This window comes from Condylura cristata, unplaced genomic scaffold (genome assembly GCF_000260355.1).
Source record: "Condylura cristata isolate star-nosed mole 26May11 unplaced genomic scaffold, ConCri1.0 scaffold00030, whole genome shotgun sequence".
Classification (NCBI taxonomy): Eukaryota; Metazoa; Chordata; class Mammalia; order Eulipotyphla; family Talpidae; genus Condylura; species Condylura cristata.
Window position 1 is genome coordinate 24,358,361 of NW_004567131.1, and position 14,902 is coordinate 24,373,262.

Genomic DNA, 14,902 nt, shown 5'->3' on the forward strand with positions numbered 1-14,902 from the left:
TGGCTACATAGAAGCTGAGAGTAAACCAGTTTTATTAAGGATAAAGAATCTGCCCTGGGCATGAACTATAGAAATTCTGAGTTACTCAGGGCCCTCCCTGGTGATGCGGCAGGTTAATGCACAGCACTGTAAAGCTACCTGCAGCCACTGCAGCACAGGTTCAATTCCCTGCCAGGGAGGTGCCTCGCATGGCACGGCAGACCTCTCCTGACCTGCCCACAGCTCCCCTCAGCGGTGTACTTCGGTACATCTGCCTGTACTACTCCCCACTCTATCTCTGTGAATCCTCTCAACCCCGCACCTCTGGCCTGTACCCAATTCTTGCATGCATAAATAAATCTTTAAAAAAAGAACTTCTGAATCATTCAGCTCAGTATTCTATGTTGACTCAGTGGAAGTTAGATCCTGATTCTGGCTGTCCTGTGGAGAAAAAACGCAAAAAGTCTGTTTGATATTTGTGATTAAATTAATGACTAATAAAAGCAGAGAGTCCAGACAGAGTCAGAATTACCAATGAGCAAATAAACTTCCTACTAATACAGAGCGAGTAAAAGTAGCAGATAACTGGCATCTTTGCAGCACTACTGGTATTTAATTTACTTGCACTAATGTTTTATAATCCTGTGTGTGGCAATATCTTACCTGAATGACCTTTAAAAGGTAAAATCTTCTCTAAGTGTGTGATCTATAGTTAAATAATAATCTTTTCAGAAAACTGACTTTCTGGAACAATAGGTGGTCATGTGTACCTGGTTTATTTCATTGCTCTAAAGCTCTTCATTGATGACCGACTGTCTTTCATAGGTTTTGTAGATTGTAGGAGTGTCTGTGTCTCGTGTCCCCTTCGTGAAGTATTTCCATGTTGTCTTCAATTATGATGCTGTTTTTGCTCTCACTCTGTGTGACCTATTATCTTGTCAAGGAACTTGTAACACTCCAATTTAAAACTATCTTGTTAATGCTTTCTTGTTCTACTGGTAGAAAGTAGATCTGAGTTTTCTGGAGTCTCAACAGACATTCGTATGTACTAATTATTTTAACCTGGTGTCCTCAATGATGGAATCTTGCCATTTGCAGCAACATGGATGCAACTGGAAGGGTTATGCTAAGCAAAATAAGTGAGGAGGAGAAAGACAAATACCAGATGATTTCACTCTTATATGGACTACAAAGAAACAAAGCAAAGGAAAAAAGAACCCTTGAAATCTGACTGTAGAGATGAAGCTACCAGACTGGGAGATGGACAGGAGTGGTGGGGGGTGGTGATGGTGGGAGGAGGGAGACCCAACAGAAATGGAGGAAAATTATGGGTGCTTTAGTGGTGCTCATCGTGTTGTAACATACATCTGATGAGCTGTAAACCTATACTCCCAAATTATATGCAAAGTTGTAAACTATGGCTATGCACCTCCATCTAGCGCATTTTGTGACTGCAGTCCAAACAGACTAAGACCTACGCAAATAGGTGAGGTTATTTGTTAAGACATGGGCCTCTCAAAGATTGCTTCATGTTTTTTAAATATATCAAATTCATGTCTCTTGATTCTCCCCCCACCCCCATCCTTACATCAGCTGGAACATTTACAAACAAGCAGGGTATTCTAGTCTTGTCAGGATTGCCAAATATTCTTAATTATGTAACTGGGCGAGGTATGCAGTGCTTCTTACATAAGAACAGGTTTTTCTCATTTATCAAGCTGGCTTGGGCTACTTCTCTAATGCTTCTGTGCATGTGATAAACTGGGATGGTGAGGGTGGTATTAAAAACATCACCTGAAGGGCTTTCAGTTTCAGTTTGAGCTTTAGAATTGATAAGCTAATGTTCTAAACACTTAACAACTAACAAAATCAGTTCCATTATATCCAAGTTTTTGAAGTATTTAGAAGGTTATCTAAAATAAATGAAACATAAAATTATTGATTCATATGGATCAGTCTAATCATATAGAAGGTAGTGTAAATGTTTCATTTCTACTATCAACTCGCTGTTTTATCTTTTGATTTTGGTGGTGCCATGTACGAAATTATAAATGACTATGGAATATTTTCTACAGCATGACTGAAATGATTCCTGCTGGGTTTATTATTGAACTTTGCAATACTGAACAGGTAGAGTGAAGAAAATGAAAACAGAAAATGAAATGGAGTTAGTGTGACTCAAATTTTTAGAACCAGAAAGAATATAAAATAATGACTGCATCACAAAGACATTAATTAGTATGTCAGAGAAAATGACATGGAAGCTATCACACGGTTTCTAAGAATCAAAACAAATTTGGAAATGATTTATAGGTTTTGATTTTGTCTGAAGTACAGTCTAGCTAAATTTTCAAAACTGCTAAGAATTCTCCCTGAGGGTATGAAGACAGTGAAGCTGTGCTCTTCTCATTCTTCAGCAGTATGAAGTGTCAAGAGTAGACAGGTTCTCAGTATTCCCCGAAAGTCAGTGCCACGGACATGTGAAATTTAAAACATCTCACACAACCAGAAAAACCATCAGCAGCTTCCAAAATCTTTATTTTTCCCTTTACAGACTGATAGTGGCCCTATTCTTCTCCTTCCAAGTTACCTGGAAGGTCAAATTAGACCGCTGCTTTGAGTTATCAAATAAATGAATTATCCCCTGGACCACCTGAAACCATTATGACAAGTGTGTGTGTGTGTACATATAGAATGATAATGTATATGCATATATAATCACAATTATATGCATTTATATAATGATGCACACATATATTCATGCGATGATGTATGCATATATATATATAGTCACAAAATATGCATGTGTACATATATATGCAAAAAGTCAGAACCTCTCTGTATTTTCATTTGTCCATTTTTAAAATGAAAATAATTGATATTTTTACCCATTCTATAGAGTTGGTATGAGGATAAGATAAGAATACATGTAAAGGCCTTAGAGCTATCTGCCTGCCATAGAGCGAGCCCCCAATTAAAGCAATGCATTTACAACCTAGAGGGAATCTAGAATAAGCCTTATGGCCTAAAATTGCTGGCAGTGAGTGATGGAAAAGTGGAGGCAATTCTGAGCAGGTCCTTTGGCAGTGCAGAGGCAGATGAGGCAGTGTTGGCAATGAGGAGGCTGTGCCGGAGGGGCACATCATGACTGAGGTCAGTACCATGAGCTGGCTTGGGGCGGAACTGCTGGGGCAAGTCTCTGAGGAATGCCCAGAGTGAGCCAGGAAGTCTGAATTCCCTCCATGGGAGTTACAAGTTTGCTTCTGGATGGCTGTCATTGAGCGCAGTTCAGTTCAAAAGGGCAGCATTTGAGGGATGCACTTTGTCCCAGTCAAGACTCCACCTAGAAGCCAAAGGGGCTCCACTTCTTTTCCATGTTCTTAACTTTTATCTCTGATGGGAAAAAAAGAGGTCGTGTATCTCTTTAAACATGTATAGACTGATACTTGTCTTTTTTTTAAAGTTATTTTTATTTATGCATGCAAAAGCTGGGACGAAGGCCAGAGGTGGTGGGTGGTGCTGTGAGAGGATTCACCAGAGGCACAGTGCAAAGCAGAACAGGCAGATCTACTGTATTACACTGCAGAGGGGAGCAGTGGGCAAGACAGGAGAGGTCTGCTGCGCCATGTAGGTCAGCTCCCTGTCAGAGATCAAAACTCTGCAGCCGATTGCTGACACTTAACCCCTTGGGCCACCAGGGAGGCCCAGACAGATTCTTTTGTTAATGGACCTCTCTAAAGAATCAGAAAGCCTCCTCCAGGTAACTATATTTAGAACCGTCACTAAGCTCACTCGTTCCCCCTTGGGCAGCTGCCATTGGTTGTCACCGTCTTTGAGTGACACTCATCAATAGCAGTGCCACACTTTGTTTGGCCTGGTATGGGGGGAATTGGGATCCCCGAAGAGCCTGGGATTTCTGTCCATGTCTTTGCTGATCATTTTATGATTTTACTATAATTGAGCAAGCCACTTAGCCTTCCTAAAAGTTTATTCCATTCTTTTATAAAATGAGGGTGCAAGGTGAACGTCTAAACCACTTCTGATGTCATATTTCATAAGACACGAAAAGCTGACTTATCTCTAGGACTATTAATACATTTCTTTTGTAAAAACCCCAAACACAATTTAACTGAAACCTATTCTATGCAATAATTTTAAGGAGATCAAATTGAATGACCCAGAAGTCACTCTTACAGTTGATGTCTCCTTGGGTTATTGTCCCTCTAGTCTGACCCGCCTTTCCTCATCCTCACTTTACTTGATGCAGAGTTTACTGTTATTTGCTTCCCAAAGTTGAAATCAGTTTATCAGATATTTCCTGGGCTCATAAAATTTTATGGAAATGAAAGGTTTTAATTCCAACCTGTGCAGGATGGGTCAGAGCAGGGTGAGACTGTTCCAAATAAATATTGTCTAGGATTCCTCTATCATTACAAATTGCTGCTGTGATAACTGTCCAATAATACTTTGAATGGGGCCATTTACCAGACATGATTGTAATAACATTTTTTGAGGCAGCTAGCAACCATGGAGACAGACACTCAAAAGAAAATCACTAAGATGGCACTATGAGGTTACTGTGAAATCGCAAAATTGGATTTTTTAATGTATTTTAGGGATCACAAACTGACCAACAGGGAAAGCTAATGTTGACTGGGAAAACTCTTAAATCAAGTACCAATAAGCTCATGGATGTTACAGTTGACACTAAGGGTATTTGCTCCTGTATATTTCTAGCAGTTCACTGACTAAGTGCTCAATCAATTATTCTGCATGTGGAGAACATGAACCTGCATTTGGATCAAAAGCTTTGGAAATTATTTTTGTAAACTTCTGTGGGTAGGGATTTACTAATCACTGCCTTACCCCAAATACTGTACTTCATTTATTCATAATAGACTCAGAGGCTTCAAATACCATTGGGAAGGGAAAACATGGCTCACACACACAAATAAATGGCAGTGTGTTCGCAAATATTTTAAGTGAAAATATGGCCCCTTTAACTATTAGAGAAGCTCATAGTCATTATTTATTTATTTCTATATGACAGTTTATTTTGATATCACTTTATGCCTTTCCCATCTCAGTTGTAATCCCCGTGGGTTTCCCATCACCAAATCACCTGTGTGACATCACTATAGTCCAGTGTATTTTCCCCCCATTTTTGATCCCATTCCCCACTCCTCCCCCCTAAAATGTCTCTGGTATATTGTTGTTCATTATTATTATTATTATTTTCTCCCCTGGCCCTTTATACTTCTGCTAACTCAAGCAAACTAGTTAAATATGTTCTACATTTATTTTAGTTCTGCCCAGGGGCCTGGAAGAATTAAGTGCTATAAAAATGCACAAAATAAGAAATTTTCTTAATGCAATTGATAACACACACCCTCAGCCCAACCCAGTTTATTGACTTGAATGCTGTCAGGGAGATTTACTGGAGCAAACTAAATTGTAAAATATTTCATGATACATGTAAAATGATTAAACATAGTATTAACGTGCCCATTGGATGAGTCTTTTCTTTTATGAGATCTTCACAAAACCCAGGTATACATACCAGCCCATTCCTCAGAGTTAGTTTTAAGGTTTCATCTTATTTTAGATTACTTTTTAATTATGAAAAAATCATTAAATTATGCAATGTCACAGACCTGTAGAAAGTGTACATGATAGCACAATACACATTCAAAGTACAATTCTGGTTTAAGAAGATGACAAACAATTGAAGTTCACCTGAGACCCTATTACCCCTTCAGCTTTCTCCCTCCCCAGTTTTTATACTTTGCAGTATAAATTTATAGCATTAAAAGTTATGGTATTTCTGGCATGTCTTTAATTTTTTAATTTAATTTAATTTTTTATTTCATTGTATTGAAGTAACATTGCATTATTATATGTCTAAGGTGTAGTGCTGAAAATCAACATGTGTATATGCTACATTATTTCAATTTTAGCTTTCCCTTTGTCCTAAGTAATCCATCCCCTTCACACTTCCTTTTTGGAACCCTTAACTGGTCTTACAGTCTAAAGTTTGTTTGTTTGTTTGCTTTATTTAGTTCATCTATTTGTTTTCCTTATATACCACTTGTGAGTGAAATCATATTGTGCTTGCCTTCCTCTTTTTGATTTACTCCACTCAACATAATACCCTCTAAGTCCATCTTTGTGGTTGCAAATGGCAGGATTTCATTTTTTTAAAATAGTTGATTGATATTCCATTGTAGATAGCTACCAAATCTTTATACATTTATCAGTCCATGGGCCCTTGGGTTGTTTCTAGTTCTTGGCTATAAATAGTGTTGAAATAAATACAGGGGTATATATGTCTTCAAATTACTGTTTTGTATTTTGGGGGTTAAATACCCAGAAGTAGGATAAAAAGATTGTATAGAATTTCTATTTTTAATATTTGAGAAATCTGAGGACTATTCATAAATGCTGTACCAAGCTACATTCCTTTTGGTAGTATATAAGATTCCCTTCTCTCTACATCCTCTCCAACACTTCCTGCTTCTTGTCTCTTGGATAATCCTCACAAGTGTGAGGAACATTTTCAGATTTTCTGAACCCATTGGATTTAGAAAAGGAAAATATGTTTGCTTAACTCTTAAGAGTCTTGTGTGAGAGAGAAAATAATATAAAGAGCTTAACAGTCAACCAATCAGTGTATAATTCACGTGTACTTTTGAAAACTGTATTTTGCCCTTTGCTAAATAGATTATATTTACAGGAAAAAAATTATTCTTGACCAAAAATGTTGTATTCTTTCAACAGGTTGGTACTACTCATCTGCTATGTACATCACACCATGGGACACACGTCAGATTTAAGATACGGCCTACTTCTTTCTCAGCCAACAGATAAACAACCTTTGTTTGATTTGAAAAAAATTACTAAGTTGTACATATGTAAAAATGTGTTCTTAAAACAAATTAAAAGAGAGATTAAATGGTCCTGTAATTTTGACAATCTATCACAAATTTGTCCTCATTAAAAGCAATTAGCCCGATTGCTCTTTATGAACCAGACACTTAGCTTAATACACTCTTAATATGATCTCTTTTACAAGTACTTATGCCTCAAGGGAAGACTGAAAGGGAAGATATTTACAATTACATATGTGTATGTGTGTGTGTGTGTATATATATATATATCATGTATATCAATTTTGTTCCTTATTCTGTTATTTATACCAATCTTCCAAGCAAGCTTAGTTTCCTTAGCAAGAGAATTTGCAAGGACACCAACTTATATCTATTGATCTGGTAGAGAGATAAAACAAGAGTGTGGTATGACCTTCATTCAGGTACATCTCTCCTGAAAGGTCACCGCTATGAATTTTGAAGCAGAATGTTCTTAGGAGATGAAATATTCAGAACTAAAAATGCTTCAAATCTTATGGCTATACCAGAAGTTTTCTATATCCTTCTGTGGCTAAGGGATTTCTAGATAGAAGGATCAAGTAATAGTAACTATTCCTTGTGCCAAAGGAGACAAAAGGAAACCCTTGCAGTTTGCCATGACCTGAAGCAAGTTAGAGTATAATTTCCATATTGTTCTTCCCAGGGCCTCAAACTATTGTGAGATGGCTCAGAATCTACTTAGGAATGTAAAGACAAAAAGGCAAATACCATGACAGCATTGCTGTGTTATCTCTGATGTTTCTCTCAAGGGTAATTGAGATGTTTATTTGATTCTGACAACCAGGGATGGTGGAAAAGCTGTGAAACTATTTTGCTTTACCCATTGTTGAGTTGATGAACAGGGTTGTGAAACTACCATGTTCCCTAGTTGAATCAGCCATTTCTTTGACTCCATAAATCAACAACAATTGAATGATTCACATAAGAACACTTAATGAGTATATACTAGGTGTTTGGGTTGAAGTGACAGGCAATTAAGAGATGGTTCCCAGACTAAAGGAATTCACAGGGTGGTGTAGGAGGCAGAGAGCTCAGTCAGGTCAAAACAATCTGGTGGGAGCAACCTGAACTGAGGAGGGAGACAAAGCCAATCATGGAAGCAGAGGGGAAAAGATCAGGAGGGATTCCCAGTGGTGACCTCTGACGAGTAAGAATGGAATTGTAGGTGCTAGTGGATGTTAGAATGTGAGCATTCTGCCATATACAAGTGAATCAAGTCGATAAGCTGTCCAGCTAAAGTTTGTATAATGCTATATATCAACTGTATCTCAATAAAAGAAGGGAAATGCATGTATGTTTGTCATGTGAAGTGTGATGAACCATAGAGAATAGCAAAATTTAGGTGTTCTAATCAGGAATATAGCAGGAGTGGATATTTCTTGAAGTAAGAGTTTCTATTTGATTATCTTAGTTTTTGTTTGGCTTTTATTACCTCAGGACTTACCTTTTAATATTATTTTCCAGTGCTATTTTCACAAGCAGAAACACTTCACCTTCTGAATAGCTTAGATGTTCTTTATCATAATGGTTACCTAGAAATTTTCGCTCTATCCACCAGTTACTACAGGGACAAAACTGACTTATAGGAGGAGATGCTAGGAGAAGTTGATAATGGATACTTGCTGTTCAGTCTAGCTCTTTTTGGGCAGCACAGCAACTGTGAGTACTTGAGTGACTGAAGCCTTCTAACTGTCCCTTATAACTAAATGTATCAAATGTACTTTATAACTGCAGTGATTAGAGTAAGGCTGTACCACTTCTTTTGAACTTTGCTGGTGAGTACAGGAATGCAAACAATGAATTGAAATGAAGGGAAGGATGAAGGCCTGGAAAATAGCTGAGCCTGTGGAGACAAAGTATAATTCATATTAATTCCAATGAATTGAGAATTCCCCACAAAGATTTTGAAAATTCTGGGTCTTATCATTGAAAGGAAACAATTTACTTCAATACAAATCCATTGAATCCTACCTCTTAGACAGCTACTTCCATGAATGATGAAAAAAGGCTTGTCTCTCCCTTCCATTGCTCAAATGTAGGCAAACTGTTAAACAGGTAGCCATAATATAACAACAGAGTGGATTCAACTGTTTGTGAAAGATTATTTCCCGTGATCTTAATACCACTGTTATATACAGGGTATGTATGGTCCTTGATTTTTCTCTCCCAAATCTCCTCTTTGTGATGCTGTAACTTGGCTTGAATTTCACATCTTCAGATCACAGTCACAATTGGTAATCTATCAATTTTTTCTTACCACTTTTGTAGAAATGTTTGGTTGCATGCAAATTCAATGCTTTATAGAATTACTCTAACTCCAAACCATCTCTGTTCGTAGGTCCCACCCTGGATCCTCTTCAACTCTGCTCAGTGTCTCTCTACTCTTCCAGCATTAACCTTTTTCCTTCTTTTCCTCAATCACTATCTTATTCCTACAGAAGGAAAAATCCAGTTCTTCCCGACGGTGCTTCTTCCCTGGGTATCTCATTTATTTTGACACAGGACATGTCTAACACTTCCAGTAATCAAATGTGTGGATGTTCCCCCATATTGAGCAATTCCCTGCAGTCCCAGCGGGGTGTTCTTTATTTGAACTCAATCTTCCTGGAGACAGCATCAGATCCTACAGGTTAAGGATTCAATCATGGGATGCTACACCACCCGTCCTCCCAAATTCAGATGGCAATCATAGGTTGTAGGTGTCCAGATTACCGCTGATTTTTTGGCTGCAAAGTAGATGTTCTCTTTACCTCCCCTCCCTTGGATTCATTTTTAAGAACAGCTTGCAGCACTCAGGAATACACATTTACAAGTTTATTAAAATATATGATGAAGGATAGAAATGACTAGTCAGATGAAGTACACAGTGAGGTCTGAGAGCACTCCCTGTGGAATTGGGGTGCCGGACCTCACTGGTATGGGTATGTTTGCCTGCCTGGAAGGTCTCAGTCCCCCACTACTGGCACTGGCATTTTGTGGAGACTTCCTCATTTAGGTATGATCAAATAGTAATTCCATTTCCTTTCTGGAGAGTGGAGAGTAGGGCTAAAAATTCCAAACTCCTAATCATGCTTTCATTTTTCTGCAGAGGCTACCAACTACCCAGGAGGCTAACCAGAGCTGCCTCAATAAAACAAAGATATCCCTCCCTAATGCTCTTATCACTTAGGAATTGACAAGGTTTTTGAATAAGCTTTGTTCCAGGAACCCAGAACAGGGACCAATAAATACTTTCAATGATCTCACACACCCCACTCAAAACCTGTGCAAAACCTGTTACTCTTCAACCCCTGTGATTTTCAGCAAGATATGGCTAAAATAAAGAAAGGAAGGACACTCGTAGAAGTGCATGCTGGGCAGTTAGAGCACATTAGTGGAAACTGCAAGTTGGAGGTAGGATCCTGAGAGCACTGGAGGTGGCAGTAGAGGAGCAAATATCTTTGCTGCTCCTGGTGCTGAAAACCAGGGATGCAAATACAGGGGCTCAAGCTTCACTCAATTTGCTCTTACGTGTTTATTATGTTTTCCCTGTTACCATTCCTGCTCTTTCTGTCTGTCTAATTTAGTCATCTATTTCCTCGCTCATCCTCTTTCTCTTTGCAGTTGCTTTTAGAACCAATGTGCAAAGAGACCAACCTTTTCTGGATGTTTTGCTTCCTACCCCATCACAAGTCATGATATCTGACATCCCGTAGTTTTTAATCAACTTAAATTTTATTCAAATAAATGGGTTCTAGGAAATAATACAATAAGGTATGGTCTCTGTCATCTTTAATAGAAAACATACAAAAATAATTCTACACAGGTAAAGTTAGCAAGGAGATAATTTGAGGCAAATACCTGTAGACGTCTTAGTCAGATATTTTAGCTAGTGGCTATAGATGACTTAAGTAACTTTCTCAGGAATATGTGTCCCCACTTGAAGGTCAAATCGCTTGCTTTGGACAGTTACATTTTTTTTTAATATAATAGTTTATTTTTACATCTTTTTGTGCCTTTTTCCATCACAGCAGGTGCATGTTTTGTTGTTGCTAGTTGTTTGAAGATGTGCCATTCTCACTGGGGTGAGGTGGTATCTCATTGTGGTTTTAATTGGGTGCATGTTTTGTAAATGACATTTTACTGGCAAATAGCCACCCATACTTATCTATTTACCCAGAGTCTATGAATGCTTTTGCAGGACTATGGCTGAGTTAAGTAGTTATGACAGAGATCCCTGAGGAAATTGGCCACTGGTGGTTCACAAGGGAGAACTCCAGGAACTGTCTGCTCTGGGGGCGGGGGAGGAGGGAGTGCAGGTGGCAGGATGAGGCTGAGGAAGAGAGGCTGCAGCAAAGACCTTTGTCATTTGCATTGCAGGAAGACACTGGATGTGTCATCCAGATGAGAGGTAGGCCCAGGGAATGCCAATAATGGTCAATTCATCCCCTGCATTGACCATGATTCAGGAGGAGGGTTCTCAGTAACAAAGGGCACGTGTGACACTGGGTGAAGGAGCAAAGAAGTACTGGGCAAAGGGTGCACAGAATCATCCACGAGCCAGAGTTGTCCACTCCAGTATTCTATACGAGAGCTTTGTCTGGGGAGTTGGGGTGGGTATCTTGGCAGAACACGGCAGCATTGCTCTGTTCACTTCAAGTACCCCTGGAAGTGCAAAACTCAGGATGTCCATACTCTCCTCCCCTAGCTCCCCATAATTCTCATTTCATTCAGCTCTGATTTGCTTTCTGTCCCAAACCCCCCACCCCTCCCCAGCCCCTGACACTCCTGCTGTACTCTTTGAAATTTCTATCACAAATTCTTTGCTGATAATTTTCTTCATCTTCTTGCTCTGATTGTGATCTAGCTCTTCCTTGAAACCACTACTTCCCCAGCACACCCTTCAAAGGATACTGTTTTCTTGACCACATCCCTGAAACTCCCAGAGGAGAGAGGTAGCCTCCTTTTCCCACGTTGGACTGTAAGTTAAAGATGTCACTTCTTTGGTTAAATAAACACTTTTGTGATGGAGGTAACAGAAGCAAACAGAAGATCATCACTTTCCTGACATTGTCCATTCCTCCCTCCCTCAACCTCCCTCAATTCACACATCAGCCTCTCAGTTTGTTACCTCCTCTCTTACTGGGGTGACCTTAAGTCCCACTCATCACATTCTTCATCTTCATAGTCTGAATCTTGTTATCAACAGTTATATAGTCTATCCAACTTTCAATTTTAAGCTCCTTACTCTCCAGCCAATATCCTGTATTGTTTCAACTCATTTTCTCTGGGACTCTCATTCCAATAATTCCCTGATCTCATGAGGCCTCAAATGCTACCTTTGCTCTGTCTCTTTTAGTTGCCATGATCCATCATTTATTTTCCATATAACAGCCAGAACATGCCATTTAAAATATATGGCAAATTATGACATTCCTCTGATTAAACAAACCCTTTCACGACTGAGGGAATAGAAATAAACAGAAGACTCCACATGTCCCATCTACCTCCATCTGTGCCCATACAATCTGTCTTTCCTCTCAATCTTATGGAAGACCGTCTTTGTTGCTATCTCAACCACTCTCCCGTCCCCACCCCTCCTTCCTCGGTTAGCAAGCTGGTTTGGCTATTGAAGGAAGTTTTAGCTCCTCACCATGTGGATCTTTCTACAGAACTGCTTGTGCACCCACATGGCATGGCAGTTTGCATTCTTCAGCGAAGGTGGTCCAAAAGCCATCATCATGGAAGCTTCATTCTTTTTTTTACAATATAGCCTCCCAAATCATACATCATATTTTCCGTAATACCTTATAGGTTACACAGGTCAGTCAGTTTTCACGAGAGGTGATGACATGAAAATGTCGATATGAGGAGGCAGACTCTTGACCACCATCTTGGAGGATGGCTATTGTGCGGTTGCAAATTCTTTGACACTCTAGGTACAGGTAGGATCTATATTGCCTTCTCTCCATTCCTGAGAGGTGAGGGCTTTTTGAGGTTTCTTTGGTGAATGGAATATAACAGAAATGGCTGTATCATCCTGTGAGCCCAGGCCTTAAAAGTTCTTCCATTGATTCTGTGAGGAAGCCTGAATTACCCATTCGAGAGGCTTCAGACTCATGAATGAAGAGACTTTCAGATGATTCTAGCTTCAGTCTTCATTTAAATGCTATTGCATGAGAACATTAAGAGCTCTAAGAGTTATAGTAAATTGTGCCTATCATCAATTTAGAGATGGTTTATATCACAGCAGATGATGCAAAGTTAGGTGAAGCAACTCTGGAAAATATAATATTTCAACAAGGACCAGTTATTTGAAGGTTGTCTAGGCAATAGAAAAATAGAAGTGCAAATGTCCTGAAATTGGAGTGTGGTTGGTGCATTTGAGAATAGTAAGAAGGCTGATGATACATCAAAGTAAGGAGATAAAGTAGATGATAAAGTCAGAGAAATGGGTGGGGACCAGATGTTGGTTGGGGTTCAGAGTGTTCAGAGATTGCTATAAGGCTTTCACTTTTACTTTGGAAGATACAGAAAGTCACTGAAAGGAGTTATTTAACAAGAGAATGACATAAGTCAACTTATATTTTAAATGACTCAGACTAATAGTTCTGTGGCAAATAAATTGGAGGGAGCATGAGTAGAAACAGAAGAGCCATTGAGACGACTCCTGTCTAGTCCATAGGGAGAGTTGGAGATGATGGGAATTGACAGAATTCTAGAATGTTCTGAAATTAGAGTCAACAATATTTAATTAAACATTGGATGTGGACTGAAGTGAGAAAAAGAAATGTCAAGAATAATTCATTGGATTTAGTCCAAAACAAGTAAATGAAACTAGCTGGCATTTACAGATATGAAGAAGAAAAAGGGGTTTATTTTAGGAGCAGAGTCAAATTTTGTTTTTGGAAATTGTAAGTTAACTTCCAGGTAGAAATGTAGATTTGTTAGGTATGGTGGCGTTCAGGGTAGGAGTAGATATAAAGCCAAAAAACTAATATGGCTGTAGGAATGGTAGGTAGAGATGAGGTCCAGAACTAAGCCCTAGGACATTATAATATAAATAAGGTGTAAAGAAGAAGAGGCTGGGAAGAGAAAAGAAAATGTGAAATGATTGTCTAGGAGACTAGGCTTGATAAAAGTACATAAGAATTGGCAGGTGACATGAGGGGCAACTTGTTTCTGTATTATAGAAAGATAATTCAACATGGCTGTGTCTTCCTCTAGTCATATTTTTTTGCACCTGGACAGGTGAGGAGTAGAGAGTCTGATTTGATCATGATTGGACCCTCCCTGGTGATGCAACGGGTTAAAGTGCAGCCCTACAAAGCTAGTCACGGCTGCTTCAGCAAGAGCCCGATCCCTAGCCAGGAGGTGACCCACATGGCGCAGCAGACCTCTCCTGACCCATTCGCTGCTCCCCTCAGCAGTGTACGTTGTCAATCTGCCTGTTGTGCTCCCCACTCTATCTCTGGTGAATCCTCTCACCCCACCGTACCTTTGACCTGAACCCCAGTTCTGTATGCATAAATAAATAAATTAAAAAAAACCAGGCCCTCCCTGGTGGCACAGCGGGTTAAAGCACTGCACAAAGAAGCTTAAGCCACTTCCGCATGAGTTCGATTCCCGCCTGCCGTGGAGGTGACCACATGGCGTGGCAGACCTCTCCTGACCCGCCCGCTGCTCCCCTCAGCAGTGTACTTTGTCGATTTGCCTGTTCTGCACCCCACTCTGTCTCTGGTAAATCCTCTCACCCTCCGCATTTCTGGCCTGTACCCCAGTTCTGTATGAATAAATAAATAAATCTTTAGAAAAAAAAAACAGACTTGATCAAGATTGGAGTTTTTCAGTAAGTTACGACTATTGGCATTGAAGATGTTTGCAAAAGAGTGATATGGTGTTGACCAGGGACTGAGCTGAGCATAATGAGAGGTAAGAATGTTAATGGGAAAATAAGCAATGAAAATGAGGTTCCAGGAGGGTATTATTGGAATCAGTGTAGAGAGGTGTTGAAAACC